Source organism: Balaenoptera physalus (assembly GCF_965194825.1).
Source record: "Balaenoptera physalus genome assembly, chromosome: 13".
In the NCBI taxonomy this organism is placed as follows: domain Eukaryota; kingdom Metazoa; phylum Chordata; class Mammalia; order Artiodactyla; family Balaenopteridae; genus Balaenoptera; species Balaenoptera physalus.
This window is the reverse complement of record NC_138892.1, coordinates 76,127,137-76,154,932: the sequence shown is the minus strand read 5'-3', so window position 1 is coordinate 76,154,932 and position 27,796 is coordinate 76,127,137.

Here is a 27,796-nt window from a genome sequence, read left to right as displayed (position 1 = left end):
AGTTTCCACCCGGTAAGCTCTGCGTACCTCCGTTTCCATGAGGTCTCCACCGTTGTTGTGCTTCAATGGAAAGCGAGGATCCTTTCAGGACTCCAAGCACTCTTGCCTCCGTACCGTTTGCCATGCTACCGCATGGATCCCCTCCACGTCTCCTCTCTGTCTGCTGAGCCACAAGCAGCCGTGTAGGCCCTTCGGAACACTTCTTGCATGCACAGCCCAAGGCGTCACACTGTTCTCTCTCTACCTTTTGAAACCTAGGTTGCCGCAGCTTCTCCCAGCTCACGAAGACAGTCAGAGCCGGTCTCATGTGCTGGGTAACGTGGACTCAGTGAGGACAAGGGCCCTACCTGCACTCAGAAAAACACTCTGCTCAGCTCTCCATCCAGGAGCTCACACCAACTGACTCGGTTTAGCAGGACGTGGATGTGAGGTCCAAGCTGAGCAAAGAGCACAATTCCTCCTTTACCCTGCTAGGCCCCGGAAGAGATAGTGCCAACTAGGCCTCGCTCAGGCCAGCCCTCCTTCAGGGATCTTGCCACACTTTGAAGCCTGCACAGTAAAAGGTTCTTAGCGAAGTTCCCAGGGTTTCGCCATGCTCCCCCTCGGCAGCTCCACTCCTGCAGGGACTCATGTTTGCTGTAAACTAGGATAGGTGGCCCTGCTTCGAAAAGCAGTCTTTTCCCCTTTGGAAATGTGCATTCTTGTAGCCTCGGAGCTGTTTGCGAAACCCTAGGAAGGCCCAGCTTCTACTCACTGCAGGCACGCCCGGGGAGGAAACGAGTATGTTCCCCCAGACAAACAGGGTGCTTGCAAGTGTCGAGGGGAGCTTCTCAGGTGCCCAGTGGGTCCCGTTTGTTTCCCTTCGCAGCTCCCATCCCTCAGGTACTTATGCTGTGTGCTAACAAGAGTAGGTGGCTCTGCCGACAAAAGCAGCCTTTTCCCTTTGGAAGCTTGGATTCTAGTGTCTCAGGGGCTGCTTGCCAAACCTTGAAGTTGCCCAGGTTCTAACCTCCGTAGGTACGCTTGCGTAGCAAACGAGCACTTTCTCCCGAGAAACCCGGTTCCGACAGGTTGGAGGAGAGTTAATCTCGCAGACATCGTTCCTCCTGGGAAAGCGCAAGGCCACACTGAGCCTCAGGGTAGTGCCTAAGTTTCCACCCGGCATGCTCTGCGTGCCTCGGTTTCCATGAGGTCTCCACCGTTGTTGTGCTTCAATGGAAAGCGAGGATAGCTTTCAGGACTCCAAGCTCTCTTGCCTCCGTGTACTTTCCCATGCTACCGCACGGATCCCCGCCACGTCTCCTCTCTGTCTGCTGAGCCACAAGCTGCCGTGTAGGCCCTTGAGAACACTTCTTGCAAGCACAGCCCTAGAGTCACACTGCTCTCTCTCTACCTTTTGAAACCTAGGTTGCCGCAGCTTCTCCCAGCTCACGAAGACAGTCAGAGCCGGTCTCATGGGCTGGGTAACGTGGACACAGTGAGAACAAGGGCCCTACCTTCACTCAGAAAAACACACTGCTCAGCTCTCCTTCCAGGAGCTCACACCGCATGACTGGTTGGTTTAGCAGGACGTCGATGTAATGTCCAAGCTGAGCAAAGAGCACAATTCCTCCTTTACCCTGCTAGGCCCCGGAAGAGGTAGTGCCAAGTAGGCCTCGCTCAGACCAGCCCTCCTTCAGGGATCCTGCCACACTTCGAAGCCTGCACAGTAAAAGGTACTTAGCGAAGTTCCCAGGGTTTCGCCATGTTCCCCCTCGGCAGCTCCACTCCTGCAGGGACTCATGTTTGCTGTGAACTAGGATAGGTGGACCTGCTTCGAAAAGCACTCTTTTCCCCTTTGGAAATGTGGATACTTGTAGCCTCGGAGCTGTTTGCGAAACCCTAGGAAGGCCCAGCTTCTACTCACTGCAGGCACGCCCGGGGAGGAAACGAGTAATTTCCCCCAGAGAAACAGGCTGCTTGCAAGTGTCGAGGGGAGCTTCTCAGGTGCCCAGTGGGTCCCGTTTGTTTCCCTTCGCAGCTCCCATCCTGCAGGTCCTTATGCTGGGTGCTAACAAGAGTAGGTGGCTCTGCCGACAAAAGCAGCCTTTTCCCTTTGGAAGCTTGGATTCTAGTGTCTCAGGGGCTGCTTGCCAAACCTTGAAGTTGCCCAGGTTCTAACCTCCGTAGGTACGCTTGCGTAGCAAGAGAGCACTTTCCCCCGAGACCCGGGTTCCTGCCACGTTGGAGAAGAGTTAATCCCGCAGACCTCGTTCCTCCTGGGAAAGCGCAAGGCCACACTGAGCCTCAGGGTAGTGCCTAAGTTTCCACCCGGTAAGCTCCGCGTGCCTCCGTTTCCATGAGGTCTCCACCGTTGTTGTGCTTCAATGGACCGCGAGGATGGTTTTCAGGACTCCACGCACTCTAGCCTCCGCACCGATCCCCATGCTACCACACGGATCCCTCCCACATCTCCTCTCTCTATGTAGAGCCATAAGCAGCCGTGTAGACCCTTCAGAACACTTCTTGCAAGCACAGCCCTAGAGTCACACTGCTCTCTCTCTACCTTTTGAAACCTAGGTTGCCGCAGCTTCTCCCAGCTCAGGAAGACAGTCAGAGCCGGTCTCATGTACTGGGTAACGTGGACACAGTGAGAACAAGGGCCCTACCTTCACTCAGAAAAACACACTGCTCGGCTCTCCTTCCAGGAGCTCACACCGCCTGACTGGTTGGTATAGCAGGACGTCGATGTGATGTCCAAGCTGAGCAAAGAGCACAATTCCTCCTTTACCCTGCTAGGCCCAGGAAGAGGTAGTGCCAAGTAGGCCTCGCTCAGACCAGCCCTCCTTCAGGGATCCTGCCACACTTCGAAGCCTGCACAGTAAAAGGTACTTAGCGAAGTTCCCAGGGTTTCGCCATGCTCCCCCTCGGCAGCTCCACTCCTGCAGGGACTCATGTTTGCTGTGAACTAAGAGAGGTGGACCTGCTTCGAAAAGCTCTCTTTTCCCCTTTGGAAATGTGGATTCTTGTAGCCTCGGAGCTGTTTGCGAAACCCTAGGAAGGCCCAGCTTCTACTCACTGCAGGCACGCCCGGGGAGGAAACGAGTAATTTCCCCCAGAGAAACAGGCTGCTTGCAAGTGTCGAGGGGAGCTGCTCAGGTGCCCAGTGGGTCCCGTTTGTTTCCCTTCACATCTCCCATCCTGCAGGTCCTTATGCTGGGTGCTAACAAGAGTAGGTGGCTCTGCCGACAGAAGCAGCCTTTTCCCTTTGGAAGCTTGGATTCTAGTGTCTAAGGGGCTGCTTGCCAAACCTTGAAGTTGCCCAGGTTCTAACCTCCGTAGGTACGCTTGCGTAGCAAAGGAGCACTTTCCGCCGAGAAACCAGGTTCCTGCCACGTTGGAGAAGAGTTAATCCCGCAGACCTGGTTCCTCCTGGGAAAGCGCAAGGCCACACTGAGCCTCAGGGTAGTGCCTAAGTTTCCACCCGGTAAGCTCTGCGTGCCTCCGTTTCCATGAGGTCTCCACCGTTGTTGTGCTTCAATGGAAAGCGAGGATAGCTTTCAGGACTCCAAGCACTCTTGCCTCCGTACCGTTTCCCATGGTACCACACGGATCGCCCCCACGTCTCCTCTCAGTCTGCTGAGCCAGAAGCTGCCGTGTAGGCCCTTCGGAACACTTCTTGCATGCACAGCCCAAGGCGTCACACTGCTCTCTCTCTACCTTTTGAAAGCTAGGTTGCCGCAGCTTCTCCCAGCTCACGAAGACAGTCAGAGCCGGTCTCATGTGCTGGGTAACGTGGACTCAGTGAGGACAAGGGCCCTACCGGCACTCAGAAAAACACTCTGCTCAGCTCTCCATCCAGGAGCTCACACCGCCTGACTCGGTTTAGCAGGACGTCGATGTGAGGTCCAAGCTGAGCAAAGAGCACAATTCCTCCTTTACCCTGCTAGGCCCAGGAAGAGGTAGTGCCAAGTAGGCCTCGCTCAGACCAGCCCTCCTTCAGGGATCCTGCAACACTTCGAAGCCTGCACAGTAAAAGGAACTTAGCGAAGTTCCCAGGGTTTCGCCATGCTCCCCCTCGGCAGCTCCACTCCTGCAGGGACTCATGTTTGCTGTGAACTAGGATAGGTGGACCTGCTTCGAAAAGCTCTCTTTTCCCCTTTGGAAATGTGGATTCTTGTAGCCTCGGAGCTGTTTGCGAAACCCTAGGAAGGCCCAGCTTCTACTCACTGCAGGCACGCCCGGGGAGGAAACGAGTAATTTCCCCCAGAGAAACAGGCTGCTTGCAAGTGTCGAGGGGAGCTTCTCAGGTGCCCAGTGGGTCCCGTTTGTTTCCCTTCACATCTCCCATCCTGCAGGTCCTTATGCTGGGTGCTAACAAGAGTAGGTGGCTCTGCCGACAGAAGCAGCCTTTTCCCTTTGGAAGCTTGGATTCTAGTGTCTAAGGGGCTGCTTGCCAAACCTTGAAGTTGCCCAGGTTCTAACCTCCGTAGGTACGCTTGCGTAGCAAAGGAGCACTTTCCGCCGAGAAACCGGGTTCCTGCCACGTTGGAGAAGAGTTAATCCCGCAGACCTCGTTCCTCCTGGGAAAGCGCAAGGCCACACTGAGCCTCAGGGTAGTGCCTAAGTTTCCACCCGGTAAGCTCTGCGTGCCTCCGTTTCCATGAGGTCTCCACCGTTGTTGTGCTTCAATGGAAAGCGAGGATAGCTTTCAGGACTCCAAGCACTCTTGCCTCCGTACCGTTTCCCATGCTACCACACGGATCGCCCCCACGTCTCCTCTCAGTCTGCTGAGCCACAAGCTGCCGTGTAGGCCCTTCGGAACACTTCTTGCATGCACAGCCCAAGGCGTCACACTGCTCTCTCTCTACCTTTTGAAAGCTAGGTTGCCGCAGCTTCTCCCAGCTCACGAAGACAGTCAGAGCCGGTCTCATGTGCTGGGTAACGTGGACTCAGTGAGGACAAGGGCCCTACCTGCACTCAGAAAAACACTCTGCTCAGCTCTCCATCCAGGAGCTCACACCGCCTGACTCGGTTTAGCAGGACGTCGATGTGAGGTCCAAGCTGAGCAAAGAGCACAATTCCTCCTTTACCCTGCTAGGCCTCGGAAGAGGTAGTGCCAACTAGGCCTCGCTCAGACCAGCCCTCCTTCAGGGATCCTGCCACACTTCGAAGCCTGCACTGTAAAAGGTACTTAGCGAAGTTCCCAGGGTTTCGCCATGCTCCACCTCGGCAGCTCCACTCCTGCAGGGACTCATGTTTGCTGTGAACTAGGATAGGTGGCCCTGCTTCGAAAAGCATTCATTTCCCCTTTGGAAATGTGGATTCTTGTAGCCTCGGAGCTGTTTGAGAAACCCTAGGAAGGCCCAGCTTCTACTCACTGCAGGCACGCCCGGGGAGGAAACGAGTATGTTCCCTCAGGGAAACAGGCTGCTTGCAAGTGTCGAGGGGAGCTTCTCAGGTGCCCAGTGCGTCCCGTTTGTTTCCCTTCGCAGCTCCCATCCTGCAGGTCCTTATGCTGGGTGCTAACAAGAGTAGGTGGCTCTGCCGACAAAAGCAGCCTTTTCCCTTTGGAATCTTTGATTCTAGTGTCTAAGGGGCTGCTTGCCAAACCTTGAAGTTCCCCAGGTTCTAACCTCCGTAGGTACGCTTGCGTAGCAAACGAGCACTTTCCCCCGAGACCCAGGTTCCTGCCACGTTGGAGAAGAGTTAATCCCGCAGACCTCGTTCCTCCTGGGAAAGCGCAAGGCCACACTGAGCCTCAGGGTAGTGCCTAAGTTTCCACCGGGCAAGCTCTACGTGCCTCGGTTTCCAGGAGGTCTCCACCGTTGTTGTGCTTCAATGGAAAGCGAGGATAGCTTTCAGGACTCCAAGCACTCTTGCCTCCGTACCGTTTCCCATGCTACCACACGGATCCCCCCCACGTCTCCTCTCAGTCTGCTGAGCCACAAGCTGCCGTGTAGACCCTTCGGAACATTTCTTGCATGCACAGCCCAAGGCGTCACACTGCTCTCTCTCTACCTTTTGAAAGCTAGGTTGCCGCAGCTTCTCCCAGCTCACGAAGACAGTCAGAGCCGGTCTCATGTGCTGGGTAACGTGGACTCACTGAGGACAAGGGCCCTACCTGCACTCAGAAAAACACTCTGCTCAGCTCTCCATCCAGGAGCTCACACCGCCTGACTCGGTTTAGCAGGACGTCGATGTGAGGTCCAAGCTGAGCAAAGAGCACAATTCCTCCTTTACCCTGCTAGGCCCCGGAAGAGGTAGTGCCAACTAGGCCTGGCTCAGACCAGCCCTCCTTCAGGGATCCTGCCACACTTCGAAGCCTGCACTGTAAAAGGTACTTAGCGAAGTTCCCAGGGTTTCGCCATGCTCCCCCTCGGCAGCTCCACTCCTGCAGGGACTCATGTTTGCTGTGAACTAAGATAGGTGGCCCTGCTTCTAAAAGCAGTCTTTTCCCCTTTGAAAATGTGGATACTTGTGGCTTCGGAGCTGTTTGCGAAACCCTAGGAAGGACCAGCTTCTACTCACTGCAGGCACGCCCGGGGAGGAAACGAGTATGTTCCGCCAGAGAAACAACCTGCTTGCAAGTGTCGAGGGGAGCTTCTCAGGTGCCCAGTGGGTCCCGTTTGTTTCCCTTCGCATCTCCCATCCTGCAGGTCCTTATGCTGGGTGCTAACAAGAGTAGGTGGCTCTGCCGACAAAAGCAGCCTTTTCCCTTGGAAGCTTGGATTCTAGTGTCTCAGGGGCTGCTTGCCAAACCTTGAAGTTGCCCAGTTTCTAAACTCCGTAGGTACGAGTGCGTAGCAAACGAGCACTTTCCCCCGAGAAACCGGGTTCCTGCCAGGTTGGAGGAGAGTTAATCCCGCAGACCTCGTTCCTCCTGGGAAAGCGCAAGGCCACACTGAGCTTCAGGGTAGTGCCTAAGTTTCCACCGCGCAAGCTCTGCGTGCCTCGCTTTCCATGAGGTCTCCTCCGTTGTTGTGCTTCAATGGACCGCGAGGATAGCTTTCAGGACTACACGCACTCTGGCCTCCGCACCGATCCCCATGCTACCACACGGATCCCTCCCACATCTCCTCTCTATCTGTAGAGCCACAAGCAGCCGTGTAGACCCTTCAGAACACTTCTTGCAAGCACAGCCCTAGAGTCACACTGCTCTCTCTCTACCTTTTGAAACCTAGGTTGCCGCAGCTTCTCCCAGCTCAGGAAGACAGTCAGAGCCGGTCTCATGTGCTGGGTAACGTGGACACAGTGAGAACAAGGGCCCTACCTTCACTCAGAAAAACACACTGCTCAGCTCTCCTTCCAGGAGCTCACACCGCCTGACTGGTTGGTATAGCAGGACGTCGATGTGATGTCCAAGCTGAGCAAAGAGCACAATTCCTCCTTTACCCTGCTAGGCCCAGGAAGAGGTAGTGCCAAGTAGGCCTCGCTCAGACCAGCCCTCCTTCAGGGATCCTGCAACACTTCGAAGCCTGCACAGTAAAAGGAACTTAGCGAAGTTCCCAGGGTTTCGCCATGCTCCCCCTCGGCAGCTCCACTCCTGCAGGGACTCATGTTTGCTGTGAACTAGGATAGGTGGACCTGCTTCGAAAAGCTCTCTTTTCCCCTTTGGAAATGTGGATTCTTGTAGCCTCGGAGCTGTTTGCGAAACCCTAGGAAGGCCCAGCTTCTACTCACTGCAGGCACGCCCGGGGAGGAAACGAGTAATTTCCCCCAGAGAAACAGGCTGCTTGCAAGTGTCGAGGGGAGCTTCTCAGGTGCCCAGTGGGTCCCGTTTGTTTCCCTTCACATCTCCCATCCTGCAGGTCCTTATGCTGGGTGCTAACAAGAGTAGGTGGCTCTGCCGACAGAAGCAGCCTTTTCCCTTTGGAAGCTTGGATTCTAGTGTCTAAGGGGCTGCTTGCCAAACCTTGAAGTTGCCCAGGTTCTAACCTCCGTAGGTACGCTTGCGTAGCAAAGGAGCACTTTCCGCCGAGAAACCGGGTTCCTGCCACGTTGGAGAAGAGTTAATCCCGCAGACCTCGTTCCTCCTGGGAAAGCGCAAGGCCACACTGAGCCTCAGGGTAGTGCCTAAGTTTTCACCCGGTAAGCTCTGCGTGCCTCCGTTTCCATGAGGTCTCCACCGTTGTTGTGCTTCAATGGAAAGCGAGGATAGCTTTCAGGACTCCAAGCACTCTTGCCTCCGTACCGTTTCCCATGCTACCACACGGATCGCCCCCACGTCTCCTCTCAGTCTGCTGAGCCACAAGCTGCCGTGTAGGCCCTTCGGAACACTTCTTGCATGCACAGCCCAAGGCGTCACACTGCTCTCTCTCTACCTTTTGAAAGCTAGGTTGCCGCAGCTTCTCCCAGCTCACGAAGACAGTCAGAGCCGGTCTCATGTGCTGGGTAACGTGGACTCAGTGAGGACAAGGGCCCTACCTGCACTCAGAAAAACACTCTGCCCAGCTCTCCATCCAGGAGCTCACACCGCCTGACTCGGTTTAGCAGGACGTCGATGTGAGGTCCAAGCTGAGCAAAGAGCACAATTCCTCCTTTACCCTGCTAGGCCTCGGAAGAGGTAGTGCCAACTAGGCCTCGCTCAGACCAGCCCTCCTTCAGGGATCCTGCCACACTTCGAAGCCTGCACTGTAAAAGGTACTTAGCGAAGTTCCCAGGGTTTCGCCATGCTCCACCTCGGCAGCTCCACTCCTGCAGGGACTCATGTTTGCTGTGAACTAGGATAGGTGGCCCTGCTTCGAAAAGCAGTCTTTTCCCCTTTGGAAATGTGGATTCTTGTAGCCTCGGAGCTGTTTGAGAAACCCTAGGAAGGCCCAGCTTCTACTCACTGCAGGCACGCCCGGGGAGGAAACGAGTATGTTCCCTCAGGGAAACAGGCTGCTTGCAAGTGTCGAGGGGAGCTTCTCAGGTGCCCAGTGCGTCCCGTTTGTTTCCCTTCGCAGCTCCCATCCTGCAGGTACTTATGCTGGGTGCTAACAAGAGTAGGTGGCTCTGCCGACAAAAGCAGCCTTTTCCCTTTGGAAGCTTGGATTCTAGTGTCTAAGGGGCTGCTTGCCAAACCTTGAAGTTGCCCAGGTTCTAACCTCCGTAGGTACGCTTGCGTAGCAAACGAGCACTTTCCCACGAGAAACCGGGTTCCTGCCAGGTTGGAGGAGAGTTAATCCCGCAGACCTCGTTCCTCCTGGGAAAGCTCAAGGCCACACTGAGCCTCAGGGTAGTGCCTAAGTTTCCACCAGGCAAGCTCTGCGTGCCTCGGTTTCCATGAGGTCTCCACCGTTGTTGTGCTTCAATGGAAAGCGAGGATAGCTTTCAGGACTCCAAGCACTCTTGCCTCCGTACCGTTTCCCATGCTACCACACGGATCCCCCCCACGTCTCCTCTCAGTCTGCTGAGCCACAAGCTGCCGTGTAGACCCTTCGGAACATTTCTTGCATGCACAGCCCAAGGCGTCACACTGCTCTCTCTCTACCTTTTGAAAGCTAGGTTGCCGCAGCTTCTCCCAGCTCACGAAGACAGTCAGAGCCGGTCTCATGTGCTGGGTAACGTGGACTCACTGAGGACAAGGGCCCTACCTGCACTCAGAAAAACACTCTGCTCAGCTCTCCATCCAGGAGCTCACACCGCCTGACTCGGTTTAGCAGGACGTCGATGTGAGGTCCAAGCTGAGCAAAGAGCACAATTCCTCCTTTACCCTGCTAGGCCCCGGAAGAGGTAGTGCCAACTAGGCCTGGCTCAGACCAGCCCTCCTTCAGGGATCCTGCCACACTTCGAAGCCTGCACTGTAAAAGGTACTTAGCGAAGTTCCCAGGGTTTCGCCATGCTCCCCCTCGGCAGCTCCACTCCTGCAGGGACTCATGTTTGCTGTGAACTAAGATAGGTGGCCCTGCTTCTAAAAGCAGTCTTTTCCCCTTTGAAAATGTGGATACTTGTGGCTTCGGAGCTGTTTGCGAAACCCTAGGAAGGACCAGCTTCTACTCACTGCAGGCACGCCCGGGGAGGAAACGAGTATGTTCCGCCAGAGAAACAACCTGCTTGCAAGTGTCGAGGGGAGCTTCTCAGGTGCCCAGTGGGTCCCGTTTGTTTCCCTTCGCATCTCCCATCCTGCAGGTCCTTATGCTGGGTGCTAACAAGAGTAGGTGGCTCTGCCGACAAAAGCAGCCTTTTCCCTTGGAAGCTTGGATTCTAGTGTCTCAGGGGCTGCTTGCCAAACCTTGAAGTTGCCCAGTTTCTAAACTCCGTAGGTACGAGTGCGTAGCAAACGAGCACTTTCCCCCGAGAAACCGGGTTCCTGCCAGGTTGGAGGAGAGTTAATCCCGCAGACCTCGTTCCCCCTGGGGAAGCGCAAGGCCACACTGAGCTTCAGGGTAGTGCCTAAGTTTCCACCGCGCAAGCTCTGCGTGCCTCGCTTTCCATGAGGTCTCCTCCGTTGTTGTGCTTCAATGGACCGCGAGGATAGCTTTCAGGACTACACGCACTCTGGCCTCCGCACCGATCACCATGCTACCACACGGATCCCTCCCACATCTCCTCTCTCTCTGTAGAGCCACAAGCAGCCGTGTAGACCCTTCAGAACACTTCTTGCAAGCACAGCCCTAGAGTCACACTGCTCTCTCTACCTTTTGAAACCTAGGTTGCCGCAGCTTCTCCCAGCTCAGGAAGACAGTCAGAGCCGGTCTCATGTGCTGGGTAACGTGGACACAGTGAGAACAAGGGCCCTACCTTCACTCAGAAAAACACACTGCTCAGCTCTCCTTCCAGGAGCTCACACCGCCTGACTGGTTGGTATAGCAAGACGTCGATGTGATGTCCAAGCTGAGCAAAGAGCACAATTCCTCCTTTACCCTGCTAGGCCCAGGAAGAGGTAGTGCCAAGTAGGCCTCGCTCAGACCAGCCCTCCTTCAGGGATCCTGCAACACTTCGAAGCCTGCACAGTAAAAGGAACTTAGCGAAGTTCCCAGGGTTTCGCCATGCTCCCCCTCGGCAGCTCCACTCCTGCAGGGACTCATGTTTGCTGTGAACTAGGATAGGTGGACCTGCTTCGAAAAGCTCTCTTTTCCCCTTTGGAAATGTGGATTCTTGTAGCCTCGGAGCTGTTTGCGAAACCCTAGGAAAGCCCAGCTTCTACTCACTGCAGGCACGCCCGGGGAGGAAACGAGTAATTTCCCCCAGAGAAACAGGCTGCTTGCAAGTGTCGAGGGGAGCTTCTCAGGTGCCCAGTGGGTCCCGTTTGTTTCCCTTCACATCTCCCATCCTGCAGGTCCTTATGCTGGGTGCTAACAAGAGTAGGTGGCTCTGCCGACAGAAGCAGCCTTTTCCCTTTGGAAGCTTGGATTCTAGTGTCTAAGGGGCTGCTTGCCAAACCTTGAAGTTGCCCAGGTTCTAACCTCCGTAGGTACGCTTGCGAAGCAAAGGAGCACTTTCCGCCGAGAAACCGGGTTTCTGCCACGTTGGAGAAGAGTTAATCCCGCAGACCTCGTTCCTCCTGGGAAAGCGCAAGGCCACACTGAGCCTCAGGGTAGTGCCTAAGTTTCCACCCGGTAAGCTCTGCGTGCCTCCGTTTCCATGAGGTCTCCACCGTTGTTGTGCTTCAATGGAAAGCGAGGATAGCTTTCAGGACTCCAAGCACTCTTGCCTCCGTACCGTTTCCCATGCTACCACACGGATCGCCCCCACGTCTCCTCTCAGTCTGCTGAGCCAGAAGCTGCCGTGTAGGCCCTTCGGAACACTTCTTGCATGCACAGCCCAAGGCGTCACACTGCTCTCTCTCTACCTGTTGAAAGCTAGGTTGCCGCAGCTTCTCCCAGCTCACGAAGACAGTCAGAGCCGGTCTCATGTGCTGGGTAACGTGGACTCAGTGAGGACAAGGGCCCTACCTGCACTCAGAAAAACACTCTGCCCAGCTCTCCATCCAGGAGCTCACACCGCCTGACTCGGTTTAGCAGGACGTCGATGTGAGGTCCAAGCTGAGCAAAGAGCACAATTCCTCCTTTACCCTGCTAGGCCTCGGAAGAGGTAGTGCCAACTAGGCCTGGCTCAGACCAGCCCTCCTTCAGGGATCCTGCCACACTTCGAAGCCTGCACTGTAAAAGGTACTTAGCGAAGTTCCCAGGGTTTCGCCATGCTCCACCTCGGCAGCTCCACTCCTGCAGGGACTCATGTTTGCTGTGAACTAGGATAGGTGGCCCTGCTTCGAAAAGCAGTCTTTTCCCCTTTGGAAATGTGGATTCTTGTAGCCTCGGAGCTGTTTGAGAAACCCTAGGAAGGCCCAGCTTCTACTCACTGCAGGCAAGCCCGGGGAGGAAACGAGTATGTTCCCTCAGGGAAACAGGCTGCTTGCAAGTGTCGAGGGGAGCTTCTCAGGTGCCCAGTGCGTCCCGTTTGTTTCCCTTCGCAGCTCCCATCCTGCAGGTACTTATGCTTGGTGCTAACAAGAGTAGGTGGCTCTGCCGACAAAAGCAGCCTTTTCCCTTTGGAAGCTTGGATTCTAGTGTCTAAGGGGCTGCTTGCCAAACCTTGAAGTTGCCCAGGTTCTAACCTCCGTAGGTACGCTTGCGTAGCAAACGAGCACTTTCCTCCGAGAAACCGGGTTCCTGCCAGGTTGGAGGAGAGTTAATCCCGCAGACCTCGTTCCTCCTGGGAAAGCTCAAGGCCACACTGAGCCTCAGGGTAGTGCCTAAGTTTCCACCAGGCAAGCTCTGCGTGCCTCGGTTTCCATGAGGTCTCCACCGTTGTTGTGCTTCAATGGAAAGCGAGGATAGCTTTCAGGACTCCAAGCACTCTTGCCGCCGTACAGTTTCCCATGCTACCACACGGATCCGCCCCACGTCGCCTCTCTGTCTGCTGAGCCACAAGCTGCCGTGTAGGCCCTTCGGAACACTTCTTGCATGCACAGCTGAAGGCGTAACACTGCTCTCTCTCTACCTTTTGAAACCTAGGTTGCCGCAGCTTCTCCCAGCTCACGAAGACAGTCAGAGCCGGTCTCATGTGCTGGGTAACGTGGACTCAGTGAGGATAAGGGCCCTACCTGCACTCATAAAAACACTCTGCTCAGCTCTCCATCCAGGAGCTCACACCGCTTGACTCGGATTAGCAGGACGTCGATGTGAGGTCCAAGCTGAGCAAAGAGCACAATTCCTCATTTACCCTGCTAGGCCCCTGAAGAGGTAGTGCCAACTAGGCCTCGCTCAGGCCAGCCCTCCTTCAGGGATCTTGCCACACTTTGAAGCCTGCACAGTAAAAGGTACTTAGCGAAGTTCCCAGGGTTTCGCCATGCTCTCCCTCGGCAGCTCCACTCCTGCAGGGACTCATGTTTGCTGTGAACTAGGATAGGTGGCCCTGCTTCGAAAAGCAGTCTTTTCCCCTTTGAAAATGTGGATTCTTGTAGCCTCGGAGCTGTTTGCGAAACCCTAGGAAGGCCCAGCTTCTAGTCACTGCATGCACGCCCGGGGAGGAAACGAGTATGTTCCCCCAGAGAAACAGTCTGCTTGCAAGTGTCGAGGGGAGCTTCTCAGGTTCCCAGTGGGTCCCGTTTGTTTCCCTTCGCAGCTCCCATCCTGCAGGTCCTTATGTGGGTGCTAACAAGAGTAGGTGGCTCTGCCGACAAAAGCAGCCTTTTCCCTTTGGAATCTTTGATTCTAGTGTCTAAGGGGCTGCTTGCCAAACCTTGAAGTTGCCCAGGTTCTAACCTCCGTAGGTACGCTTGCGTAGCAAACGAGCACTTTCCCCCGAGACCCGGGTTCCTGCCACGTTGGAGAAGAGTTAATCCCGCAGACCTCGTTCCTCCTGGGAAAGCGCAAGGCCACACTGAGCCTCAGGGTATTGCCTAAGTTTCCACCGGGCAAGCTCTGCGTGCCTCGGTTTCCAGGAGGTCTCCACCGTTGTTGTGCTTCAATGGAAAGCTAGGATAGCTTTCAGGACTCCAAGCACTCTTGCCTCCGTACCGTTTCCCATGCTACCACATAGATCGCCCCCACGTCTCCTCTCAGTCTGCTGAGCCACAAGCTGCCGTGTAGGCCCTTCGGAACACTTCTTGCATGCACAGCCCAAGGCGTCACACTGCTCTCTCTCTACCTTTTGAAACCTAGGTTGCCGCAGCTTCTCCCAGCTCACGAAGACAGTCAGAGCCGGTCTCATGTGCTGGGTAACGTGGACTCAGTGAGGACAAGGGCCCTACCTGCACTCAGAAAAACACTCTGCTCAGCTCTCCATCCAGGAGCTCACACCGCCTGACTCGGTTTAGCAGGACGTCGATGTGAGGTCCAAGCTGAGCAAAGAGCACAATTCCTCCTTTACCCTGCTAGGCCCCGGAAGAGGTAGTGCCAACTAGGCCTGGCTCAGACCAGCCCTCCTTCAGGGATCCTGCCACACTTCGAAGCCTGCACTGTAAAAGGTACTTAGCAAAGTTCCCAGGGTTTCGCCATGTTCCCCTCGGCAGCTCCACTCTTGCAGGGACTCATGTTTGCTGTGAACTAAGATAGGTGGCCCTGCTTCGAAAAGCAGTCTTTTCCCCTTTGAAAATGTTGATACTTCTGGCCTCGGAGCTGTTTGCGAAACCCTAGGAAGGCCCAGCTTCTACTCACTGCAGGCACGCCCGGGGAGGAAACGAGTATGTTCCGCCAGAGAAACAACCTGCTTGCAAGTGTCGAGGGGAGCTTCTCAGGTGCCCAGTGGGTCCCGTTTGTTTCCCTTCGCAGCTCCCATCCTGCAGGTCCTTATGCTGGGTGCTAACAAGAGCAGGTGGCTCTGCCGACAAAAGCAGCCTTTTCCCTTGGAAGCTTGGATTCTAGTGTTTCAGGGGCTGCTTGCCAAACCTTGAAGTTGCCCAGTTTCTAAACTCCGTAGGTACGAGTGCGTAGCAAACGAGCACTTTCCCCCGAGAAACCGGGTTCCTGCCAGGTTGGAGGAGAGTTAATCCCGCAGACCTCGTTCCTCCTGGGAAAGCGCAAGGCCACACTGAGCCTCAGGGTAGTGCCTAAGTTTCCACCGCGCAAGCTCTGCGTGCCTCGCTTTCCATGAGGTCTCCTCCGTTGTTGTGCTTCAATGGACCGCGAGGATAGCTTTCAGGACTCCACGCACTCTAGCCTCCGCACCGATCCCCATGCTACCACACGGATCCCTCCCACATCTCCTCTCTCTCTGTAGAGCCACAAGCAGCCGTGTAGACCCTTCAGAACACTTCTTGCAAGCACAGCCCTAGAGTCACACTGCTCTCTCTCTACCTTTTGAAACCTAGGTTGCCGCAGCTTCTCCCAGCTCAGGAAGACAGTCAGAGCCGGTCTAATGTGCTGGGTAACGTGGACACAGTGAGAACAAGGGCCCTACCTTCACTCAGAAAAACACACTGCTCAGCTCTCCTTCCAGGAGCTCACACCGCCTGACTGGTTGGTATAGCAGGACGTCGATGTGATGTCCAAGCTGAGCAAAGAGCACAATTCCTCCTTTACCCTGCTAGGCCCAGGAAGAGGTACTGCCACGTAGGCCTCGCTCAGACCAGCCCTCCTTCAGGGATCCTGCCACACTTCGAAGCCTGCACAGTAAAAGGTACTTAGCGAAGTTCCCAGGGTTTCGCCATGATCCCCCTCGGCAGCTCCACTCCTGCAGGGACTCATGTTTGCTGTGAACTAGGATAGGTGGACCTGCTTCGAAAAGCTCTCTTTTCCCCTTTGGAAATGTGGATTCTTGTAGCCTCGGAGCTGTTTGCGAAACCCTAGGAAGGCCCAGCTTCTACTCACTGCAGGCACGCCCGGGGAGGAAACGAGTAATTTCCCCCAGAGAAACAGGCTGCTTGCAAGTGTCGAGGGGAGCTTCTCAGGTGCCCAGTGGGTCCCGTTTTTTTCCCTTCACATCTCCCATCCTGCAGGTCCTTATGCTGGGTGCTAACAAGAGTAGGTGGCTCTGCCGACAGAAGCAGCCTTTTCCCTTTGGAAGCTTGGATTCTAGTGTCTAAGGGGCTGCTTGCCAAACCTTGAAGTTGCCCAGGTTCTAACCTCCGTAGGTACGCTTGCGTAGCAAAGGAGCACTTTCCGCCGAGAAACCGGGTTCCTGCCACGTTGGAGAAGAGTTAATCCCGCAGACCTCGTTCCTCCTGGGAAAGCGCAAGGCCACACTGAGCCTCAGGGTAGTGCCTAAGTTTCCACCCGGTAAGCTCTGCGTGCCTCCGTTTCCATGAGGTCTCCACCGTTGTTGTGCTTCAATGGAAAGCGAGGATAGCTTTCAGGACTCCAAGCACTCTTGCCTCCGTACCGTTTCCCATGCTACCACACGGATCGCCCCCAAGTCTCCTCTCAGTCTGCTGAGCCAGAAGCTGCCGTGTAGGCCCTTCGGAACACTTCTTGCATGCACAGCCCAAGGCGTCACACTGCTCTCTCTCTACCTTTTGAAAGCTAGGTTGCCGCAGCTTCTCCCAGCTCACGAAGACAGTCAGAGCCGGTCTCATGTGCTGGGTAACGTGGAGTCAGTGAGGACAAGGGCCCTACCTGCACTCAGAAAAACACTCTGCTCAGCTCTCCATCCAGGAGCTCACACCGCCTGACTCGGTTTAGCAGGACGTCGATGTGAGGTCCAAGCTGAGCAAAGAGCACAATTCCTCCTTTACCCTGCTATGCCTCGGAAGAGGTAGTGCCATCTAGGCCTGGCTCAGACCAGCCCTCCTTCAGGGATCCTGCCCCACTTCGAAGCCTGCACTGTAAAAGGTACTTAGCGAAGTTCCCAGGGTTTCGCCATGCTCCCCCTCGGCAGCTCCACTCCTGCAGGGACTCATGTTTGCTGTGAACTAGGATAGGTGGCCCTGCTTCGAAAAGCAGTCTTTTCCCCTTTGGAAATGTGGATTCTTGTAGCCTCGGAGCTGTTTGAGAAACCCTAGGAAGGCCCAGCTTCTACTCACTGCAGGCACGCACGGGGAGGAAACGAGTATGTTCCCTCAGGGAAAGAGGCTGCTTGCAAGTGTCGAGGGGAGCTTCTCAGGTGCCCAGTGCGTCCCGTTTGTTTCCCTTCGCAGCTCCCATCCTGCAGGTACTTATGCTGGGTGCTAACAAGAGTAGGTGGCTCTGCCGACAAAAGCAGCCTTTTCCCTTTGGAAGCTTGGAATCTAGTGTATAAGGGGCTGCTTGCCAAACCTTGAAGTTGCCCAGGTTCTAACCTCCGTAGGTACGCTTGCGTAGCAAACGAGCACTTTCCCCCGAGAAACCGGGTTCCTGCCAGGTTGGAGGAGAGTTAATCCCGCAGACCTCGTTCCTCCTGGGAAAGCTCAAGGCCACACTGAGCCTCAGGGTGGTGCCTAAGTTTCCACCAGGCAAGCTCTGCGTGCCTCGGTTTCCATGAGGTCTCCACCGTTGTTGTGCTTCAATGGAAAGCGAGGATAGCTTTCAGGACTCCAAGCACTCTTGCCTCCGTACAGTTTCCCATGCTACCACACGGATCCGCCCCACGTCGCCTCTCTGTCTGCTGAGCCACAAGCTGACGTGTAGGCACTTCGGAACACTTCTTGCATGCACAGCCGAAGGCGTAACACTGCTCTCTCTCTACCTTTTGAAACCTAGGTTGCCGCAGCTTCTCCCAGCTCATTAAGACAGTCAGAGCCGGTCTCATGTGCTGGGTAACGTGGACTCAGTGAGGACAAGGGCCCTACCTGCACTCAGAGAAACACTCTGCTCAGCTCTCCATCCAGGAGCTCACACCGCCTGACTCGGTTTAGCAGGACGTCGATGTGAGGTCCAAGCTGAGCAAAGAGCACAATTCCTCCTTTATCCTGCTAGGCCCCGGAAGAGGTAGTGCCAACTAGGCCTCGCTCAGACCAGCCCTCCCTCAGGGATCCTGCCACACTTCGAAGCCTGCACTGTAAAAGGTACTTAGCGAAGTTCCCAGGGTTTCGCCATGCTCCCCCTCGGCAGCTCCACTCCTGCAGGGACTCATGTTTGCTGTGAACTAGGATAGGTGGCCCTGCTTCGAAAAGCAGTCTTTTCCCCTTTGAAAATGTGGATTCTTGTAGCCTCGGAGCTGTTTTCAAAACCCTAGGAAGGCCAGGCTTCTAGTCACTGCAGGCACGCCCGGGGAGGAAACGAGTATGTGTCCCCAGAGAAAGAGGCTGCTTGCAAGTGTCGAGGGGAGCTTCTCAGTTGCCCAGTGGGTCCCGTTTGTTTCCCTTCGCAGCTCCCATCCTGCAGGTACTTATGCTGGGTGCTAACAAGAGTAGGTGGCTCTGCCGACAAAAGCAGCCTTTTCGCTTTGGAAGCTTGGATTCTAGTGTCTAAGGGGCTGCTTGCCAAACCTTGAAGTTGCCCAGGTTCTAACCTCCGTAGGTACGCTTGCGTAGCAAACAAGCACTTTCCCCCGAGAAACCGGGTTCCTGCCAGGTTGGAGGAGAGTTAATCCCGCAGACCTCGTTCCTCCGGGGAAAGCGCAAGGCCACACTGAGCCTCAGGGTAGTGCCTAAGTTTCCACAGGCAAGCTCTGCGTGCCTCGGTTTCCATGATTTCTCCACAGTTGTTGTGCTTCAATGGAAAGGGAGGATAGCTTTCAGGACTCCAAGCACTCTTGCCTCCGTACCGTTTCCCATGCTACCACACGGATCCCCCCCCACGTCTCCTCTCAGTCTGCTGAGCCACAAGCTGCCTTGTAGGCCCTTCGGAACACTTCTTGCATGCACAGCCCAAGGCGTCACACTGCTCTCTCTCTACCTTTTGAAAGCTAGGTTGCCGCAGCTTCTCCCAGCTCACGAAGACAGTCAGAGCCGGTCTCATGTGCTGGGTAACGTGGACTCAGTGAGGACAAGGGCCCTACCTGCACTCAGAAAAACACTCTGCTCAGCTCTCCATCCAGGAGCTCACACCGCCTGACTCGGTTTAGCAGGACGTCGATGTGAGGTCCAAGCTGAGCAAAGAGCACAATTCCTCCTTTACCCTGCTAGGCCCCGGAAGAGGTAGTGCCAACTAGGCCTCGCTCAGGCCAGCCCTCCTTCAGGGATCTTGCCACACTTTGAAGCCTGCACAGTAAAAGGTATTTAGCGAAGTTCCCAGGGTTTCGCCATGCTCCCCCTCGGCAGCTCCACTCCTGCAGGGACTCATGTTTGCTGTGAACTAGGATAGGTGGCCCTGCTTCGAAAAGCAGTCTTTTCCCCTTTGAAAATGTGGATACTTGTGGCCTCGGAGCTGTTTGCGAAACCCTAGGAAGGCCCAGCTTCTACTCATTGCAGGCACGCCCGGGGAGGAAACGAGTATGTTCCGCCAGAGAAACAACCTGCTTGCAAGTGTCGAGGGGAGCTTCTCAGGTGCCCAGTGGGTCCCGTTTGTTTCCCTTCGCAGCTCCCATCCTGCAGGTCCTTATGCTGGGTGCTAACAAGAGTAGGTGGCTCTGCCGACAAAAGCAGCCTTTTCCCTTGGAAGCTTGGATTCTAGTGTCTCAGGGGCTGCTTGCCAAACCTTGAAGTTGCCCAGTTTCTAAACTCCGTAGGTACGAGTGCGTAGCAAACGAGCACTTTCCCCCGAGAAACCGGGTTCCTGCCAGGTTGGAGGAGAGTTAATCCCGCAGACCTCGTTCCTCCTGGGAAAGCTCAAGGCAACACTGAGCCTCAGGGTAGTGCCTAAGTTTCCACCGCGCAAGCTCTGCGTGCCTCGCTTTCCATGAGGTCTCCTCCGTTGTTGTGCTTCAATGGACCGCGAGGATAGCTTTCAGGACTCCAAGCACTCTTGCCTCCGTACCGTTTCCCATGCTACCACACGGATCCCCCCCACGTCTCCTCTCAGTCTGCTGAGACACAAGCGGCCGTGTAGGCCCTTCGGAACACTTCTTGCATGCACAGCCCAAGGCGTCACACTGCTCTCTCTCTACCTTTTGAAAGCTAGGTTGCCGCAGCTTCTCCCAGCTCACGAAGACAGTCAGAGCCGGTCTCATGTGCTGGGTAACGTGGACTCAGTGAGGACAAGGGCCCTACCTGCACTCAGAAAAACACTCTGCTCAGCTCTCCATCCAGGAGCTCACACCGCCTGACTCGGTTTAGCAGGACGTCGATGTGAGGTCCAAGCTGAGCAAAGAGCACAATTCCTCCTTTACCCTGCTTGGCCCCGGAAGAGGTAGTGCCATCTAGGCCTCGCTCAGACCAGCCCTCCGTCAGGGATCCTGCCACACTTCGAAGCCTGCACTGTAAAAGGTAATTAGCGAAGTTCCCAGGGTTTCGCCATGCTCCCCCTCGCCAGATCCACTCCTGCAGGGACTCATGTTTGCTGTGAACTAGGATAGGTGGCCCTGCTTCGAAAAGCAGTCTTTTCCCCTTTGGAAATGTGGATTCTTGTAGCCTCGGAGCTGTTTGCGAAACCCTAGGAAGGCCCAGCTTCTACTCACTGCAGGCACGCCCGGGGAGGAAACGAGTATGTTCCCCCAGACAAACAGGGTGCTTGCAAGTGTCGAGGGGAGCTTCTCAGGTGCCCAGTGGGTCCCGTTTGTTTCGCTTCGCAGCTCCCATCCTGCAGGTCCTTATGCTGGGTGCTAACAAGAGTAGGTGGCTCTGCCGACAAAAGCAGCCTTTTCCCTTGGAAGCTTGGATTCTAGTGTCTCAGGGGCTGCTTGCCAAACCTTGAAGTTGCCCAGGTTCTAACCTCCGTAGGTACGCTTGCGTAGCAAGCGAGCACTTTCCCCCGAGACCCGGGTTCCTGCCACGTTGGAGAAGAGTTAATCCCGCAGACCTCGTTCCTCCTGGGAAAGCGCAAGGCCACACTGAGCCTCAGTGTAGTGCCTAAGTTTCCACCGGGCAAGCTCTGCGTGCCTCGGTTTCCATGAGGTCTCCACCGTTGTTGTGCTTCAATGGAAAGCGAAGATAGCTTTCAGGACTCCAAGCACTCTTTATCCGTATAGTTTCCCATGCTACCACACGGATCCCCCCCACGTCACCTCTCTGTCTGCTGAGCCACAAGCTGCCGTGTAGGCCCTTCGGAACACTTCTTGCATGCACAGCCCAAGGCGTCACACTACTCTCTCTCTACCTTTTGAAACCTAGGTTGCCGCACCTTCTCCCAGCTCACGAAGACAGTCAGAGCCGGTCTCATGTGCTGGATAACGTGGACTCAGTGAGGACAAGGGCCCTACCTGCACTCAGAAAAACACTCTGCTCAGCTCTCCATCCAGGAGCTCACACCTCCTGACTCCGTTTAGCAGGACGTCGATGTGAGGTCCAAGCTGAGCAAAGAGCACAATTCCTCCTTTACCCTGCTAGGCTCCGGAAGAGGTAGTGCCAACTAGGCCTCGCTCAGGCCAGCCCTCCTTCAGGGATCTTGCCATACTTTGAAGCCTGCACAGTAAAATGTACTTAGCGAAGTTCCCAGGGTTTCGCCATGCTCTCCCTCGGCAGCTCCACTCCTGCAGGGACTCATGTTTGCTGTAAACTAGGATAGGTGGCCCTGCTTCGAAAAGCAGTCTTTTCCCCTTTGAAAATGTGGATTCTTGTAGCCTCGGAGCTGTTTGCGAAACCCTAGGAAGGTCCAGCTTCTAGTCACTGCAGGCACGCCCGGAGAGGAAACGAGTATGTTCCCCCAGACAAACAGGGTGCTTGCAAGTGTCGAGGGGAGCTTCTCAGGTGCCCAGTGGGTCCCGTTTGTTTCCCATCGCAGCTCCCATCCTGCAGGTCCTTATGCTGGGTGCTAACAAGAGTAGGTGGCTCTGACGACAAAAGCAGCCTTTTCCCTTTGGAAGCTTGGATTCTAGTGTCTAAGGGGCTGCTTGCCAAACCTTGAAGTTGCCCAGGTTCTAACCTCCGTAGGTACGCTTGCGTAGCAAACGAGCACTTTCCCCTAGAAACCGGGTTCCGCCAGGTGGGAGGAGAGTTAATCCCGCAGACATCGTTCCTCCTGGGAAAGCGCAAGGCCACACTGAGCCTCAGGGTAGTGCCTAAGTTTCCACCCGGTAAGCTCTGCGTGCCTCCGTTTCCATGAGGTCTCCACCGTTGTTGTGTTTCAATGAAAGCGAGGATAGCTTTCAGGACTCCAAGCACTCTTGCCTCCGTACCGTTTCCCATGCTACCACACGGATCCCCCCCACGTCTCCTCTCAGTCTGCTGAGCCACAAGCGGCCGTGTAGGCCCTTCGGAACACTTCTTGCATGCACAGCCCAAGGCGTCACACTGCTCTCTCTCTACCTTTTGAAAGCTAGGTTGCCGCAGCTTCTCCCAGCTCACGAAGACAGTCAGAGCCGGTCTCATGTGCTGGGTAACGTGGACTCAGTGAGGACAAGGGCCCTACCTGCACTCAGAAAAACACTCTGCTCAGCTCTCCATCCAGGAGCTCACACCGCCTGACTCGGTTTAGCAGGACGTCGATGTGAGGTCCAAGCTGAGCAAAGAGCACAATTCCTCCTTTACCCTGCTAGGCCCCGGAAGAGGTAGTGCCAACTAGGCCTCGCTCAGACCAGCCCTCCGTCAGGGATCCTGCCACACTTCGAAGCCTGCACTGTAAAAGGAACTTAGCGAAGTTCCCGCGGTTTCGCCATGCTCCCCCTCGGCAGCTCCACTCCTGCAGGGACTCATGTTTGCTGTGAACTAGGATAGGTGGCCCTGCTTCGAAAAGCACTCTTTTCCCCTTTGGAAATGTGGATTCTTGTAGCCTCGGAGCTGTTTGCGAAACCCTAGGAAGGCCCAGCTTCTACTCACTGCAGGCACGCCCGGGGAGGAAACGAGTATGTTCCCCCAGACAAACAGGGTGCTTGCAAGTGTCGAGGGGAGCTTCTCAGGTGCCCAGTGGGTCCCGTTTGTTTCCCTTCGCAGCTCCCATCCTGCAGGTCCTTATGCTGGGTGCTAACAAGAGTAGGTGGCTCTGCCGACAAAAGCAGCCTTTTCCCCTGGAAGCTTGGATTCTAGTGTCTCAGGGGCTGCTTGCCAAACCTTGAAGTTGCCCAGGTTCTAACCTCCGTAGGTACGCTTGCGTAGCAAGCGAGCACTTTCCCCCGAGACCCGTGTTCCTGCCACATTGGAGAAGAGTTAATCCCGCAGACCTCGTTCCTCCTGGGAAAGCGCAAGGCCGCACTGAGCCTCAGGGTAGTGCCTAAGTTTCCACCCGGTAAGCTCCGCGTGCCTCCGTTTCCATGAGGTCTCCACCGGTGTTGTGCTTCAATGGAAAGCGAGGATAGCTTTCAGGACTCCAAGCACTCTTGCCTCCGTACCGTTTCCCATGCTACCACACGGATCCCCCCCACGTCTCCTCTCAGTCTGCTGAGCCACAAGCTGCCATGTAGACCCTTCGGAACACTTCTTGCATGCACAGCCCAAGGCGTCACACTGCTCTCTCTCTACCTTTTGAAACCTAGGTTGCCACAGCTTCTCCCAGCTCACGAAGACAGTCAGAGCCGGTCTCATGTGCTGGGTAACGTGGACTCAGTGAGGACAAGGGCCCTACCTGCACTCAGCAAAACACTCTACTCAGCTCTCCATCCAGGAGCTCACACCGCCTGACTCGGTTTAGCAGGACGTCGATGTGAGGTCCAAGCTGAGCAAAGAGCACAATTCCTCCTTTACCCTGCTAGGCCCCGGAAGAGGTAGTGCCAACTAGGTCTGGCTCAGACCAGCCCTCCTTCAGGGATCCTGCCACACTTCGAAGCCTGCACTGTAAAAGGTACTTAGCGAAGTTCCCAGGGTTTCGCCATGCTCCCCCTCGGCAGCTCCACTCCTGCAGGGACTCATGTTTGCTGTGAACTAAGATAGGTGGCCCTGCTTCGAAAAGCAGTCTTTTCCCCTTTGAAAATTTGGATACTTGTGGCCTCGGAGCTGTTTGCGAAACCCTAGGAAGGCCCAGCTTCTACTCACTGCAGGCACGCCCGGGGAGGAAACGAGTATGTTCCGCCAGAGAAACAACCTGCTTGCAAGTGTCGAGGGGAGCTTCTCAGGTGCCCAGTGGGTCCCCTTTGTTTCCCTTCGCAGCTCCCATCCTGCAGGTCCTTATGCTGGGTGCTAACAAGAGTAGGTGGCTCTGCCGACAAAAGCAGCCTTTTCCCTTGGAAGCTTGGATTCTAGTGTCTCAGGGGCTGCTTGCCAAACCTTGAAGTTGCCCAGGTTCTAACTTCCTTAGGTACGCTTGCGTAGCAAACGAGCACTTTCCCCTAGAAACTGGGTTCCGCCAGGTGGGAGGAGAGTTAATCCCGCAGACATCGTTCCTCCTGGGAAAGCGCAAGGCCACACTGAGCCTCAGGGTAGTGCCTAAGTTTCCACCCGGAAGCTCTGCGTGCCTCCGTTTCCATGAGGTCTCCACCGTTGTTGAGCTTCAATGAAAGCGAGGATAGCTTTCAGGACTCCAAGCACTCTTGCCTCCGTACCGTTTCCCATGCTACCACACGGATCCCCCCCACGTCTCCTCTCAGACTGCTGAGCCACAAGCGGCCGTGTAGGCCCTTCGGAACACTTCTTGCATGCACAGCCCAAGGCGTCACACTGCTCTCTCTCTACCTTTTGAAAGCTAGGTTGCCGCAGCTTCTCCCAGCTCACGAAGACAGTCAGAGCCGGTCTCATGTGCTGGGTAACGTGGACTCAGTGAGGACAAGGGCCCTACCTGCACTCAGAAAAACACTCTGCTCAGCTCTCCATCCAGGAGCTCACACCGCCTGACTCGGTTTAGCAGGACGTCGATGTGAGGTCCAAGCTGAGCAAAGAGCACAATTCCTCCTTTACCCTGCTAGGCCCCGGAAGAGGTAGTGCCAACTAGGCCTCGCTCAGGCCAGCCCTCCTTCAGGGATCTTGCCACACTTTGAAGCCTGCACAGTAAAAGTTTCTTAGCGAAGTTCCCAGGGTTTCGCCATGCTCCCCCTCGGCAGCTCCACTCCTGCAGGGACTCATGTTTGCTGTGAACTAGGAGAGGTGGCCCTGCTTCGAAAAGCAGTCTTTTCCCCTTTGAAAATGTGGATTCTTGTAGCCTCGGAGCTGTTTGCGAAACCCTAGGAAGGCCCAGCTTCTAGTCACTGCAGGCACGCCCGGAGAGGAAACGAGTATGTTCCCCCAGAGAAACAACCTGCTTGCAAGTGTCGAGGGAAGCTTCTCAGGTGCCCAGTGGGTCCCGTTTGTTTCACTTCACAGCTCCCATCCTGCAGGTCCTTATGCTGGGTGCTAACAAGAGTAGGTGGCTCTGCCGACAAAAGCAGCCTTTTCCCTTTGGAAGCTTGGATTCTAGTGTCTAAGGGTCTGCTTGCCAAACCTTGAAGTTGCCCAGGTTCTAACCTCCGTAGGTACGCTTGCGTAGCAAAGGAGTACTTTCCGCCGAGAAACCGGGTTCCTGCCACGTTGGAGAAGAGTTAATCCCGCAGACCTCGTTCCTCCTGGGAAAGCGCAAGGCCACACTGAGCCTCAGGGTAGTGCCTAAGTTTCCACCAGGCAATCTCTGCGTGCCTCGGTTTCCATGAGGTCTCCACCGTTGTTGTGCTTCAGTGGAAAGCGAGGATAGCTTTCAGGACTCCAAGCACTCTTGCCTCCGTACCGTTTCCCATGCTACCACACGGATCCCCCCCACGTCTCCTCTCAGTCTGCTGAGCCACAAGCGGCCGTGTAGGCCCTTCGGAACACTTCTTGCATGCACAGCCCAAGGCGTCACACTGCTATCTCTCTACCTTTTGAAAGCTAGGTTGCCGCAGCTTCTCCCAGCTCCCGAAGACAGTCAGAGCCGGTCTCATGTGCTGGGTAACGTGGACTCAGTGAGGACAAGGGCCCTACCTGTACTCAGAAAAACACTCTGGTCAGCTCTCCATCCAGGAGCTCACACCGCCTGACTCGGTTTAGCAGGACGTCGATGTGAGGTCCAAGCTGAGCAAAGAGCACAATTCCTCCTTTACCCTGCTAGGCCCCGGAAGAGGTAGTGCCAACTAGGCCTCGCTCAGACCAGCCCTCCGTCAGGGATCCTGCCACACTTCGAAGCCTGCACTGTAAAAGGTACTTAGCGAAGTTCCCAGGGTTTCGCTATGCTCCCCCTCGGCAGCTCCACTCCTGCAGGGACTCATATTTGCTGTGAACTAGGATAGGTGGCCCTGCTTCGAAAAGCAGTCTTTTCCCCTTTGGAAATGTGGATTCTTGTAGCCTCGGAGCTGTTTGCGAAACCCTAGGAAGGCCCAGCTTCTACTCACTGCAGGCACGCCCGGGGAGGAAACGAGTATGTTCCCCCAGACAAACAGGGTGCTTGCAATTGTCGAGGGGAGCTTCTCAGGTGCCCAGTGGGTCCCGTTTGTTTCGCTTCGCAGCTCCCATCCTGCCGGTCCTTATGCTGGGTGCTAACAAGAGTAGGTGGCTCTGCCGACAAAAGCAGCCTTTTCCCTTGGAAGCTTGGATTCTAGTGTCTCAGGGGCTGCTTGCCAAACCTTGAAGTTGCCCAGGTTCTAACTTCCTTAGGTACGCTTGCGTAGCAAACGAGCACTTTCCCCTAGAAACTGGGTTCCGCCAGGTGGGAGGAGAGTTAATCCCGCAGACATCGTTCCTCCTGGGAAAGCGCAAGGCCACACTGAGCCTCAGGGTAGTGCCTAAGTTTCCACCCGGAAGCTCTGCGTGCCTCCGTTTCCATGAGGTCTCCACCGTTGTTGAGCTTCAATGAAAGCGAGGATAGCTTTCAGGACTCCAAGCACTCTTGCCTCCGTACCGTTTCCCATGCTACCACACGGATCCCCCCCACGTCTCCTCTCAGACTGCTGAGCCACAAGCGGCCGTGTAGGCCCTTCGGAACACTTCTTGCATGCACAGCCCAAGGCGTCACACTGCTCTCTCTCTACCTTTTGAAAGCTAGGTTGCCGCAGCTTCTCCCAGCTCACGAAGACAGTCAGAGCCGGTCTCATGTGCTGGGTAACGTGGACTCAGTGAGGACAAGGGCCCTACCTGCACTCAGAAAAACACTCTGCTCAGCTCTCCATCCAGGAGCTCACACCGCCTGACTCGGTTTAGCAGGACGTCGATGTGAGGTCCAAGCTGAGCAAAGAGCACAATTCCTCCTTTACCCTGCTAGGCCCCGGAAGAGGTAGTGCCAACTAGGCCTCGCTCAGGCCAGCCCTCCTTCAGGGATCTTGCCACACTTTGAAGCCTGCACAGTAAAAGTTTCTTAGCGAAGTTCCCAGGGTTTCGCCATGCTCCCCCTCGGCAGCTCCACTCCTGCAGGGACTCATGTTTGCTGTGAACTAGGAGAGGTGGCCCTGCTTCGAAAAGCAGTCTTTTCCCCTTTGAAAATGTGGATTCTTGTAGCCTCGGAGCTGTTTGCGAAACCCTAGGAAGGCCCAGCTTCTAGTCACTGCAGGCACGCCCGGAGAGGAAACGAGTATGTTCCCCCAGAGAAACAACCTGCTTGCAAGTGTCGAGGGAAGCTTCTCAGGTGCCCAGTGGGTCCCGTTTGTTTCACTTCACAGCTCCCATCCTGCAGGTCCTTATGCTGGGTGCTAACAAGAGTAGGTGGCTCTGCCGACAAAAGCAGCCTTTTCCCTTTGGAAGCTTGGATTCTAGTGTCTAAGGGTCTGCTTGCCAAACCTTGAAGTTGCCCAGGTTCTAACCTCCGTAGGTACGCTTGCGTAGCAAAGGAGTACTTTCCGCCGAGAAACCGGGTTCCTGCCACGTTGGAGAAGAGTTAATCCCGCAGACCTCGTTCCTCCTGGGAAAGCGCAAGGCCACACTGAGCCTCAGGGTAGTGCCTAAGTTTCCACCAGGCAATCTCTGCGTGCCTCGGTTTCCATGAGGTCTCCACCGTTGTTGTGCTTCAGTGGAAAGCGAGGATAGCTTTCAGGACTCCAAGCACTCTTGCCTCCGTACCGTTTCCCATGCTACCACACGGATCCCCCCCACGTCTCCTCTCAGTCTGCTGAGCCACAAGCGGCCGTGTAGGCCCTT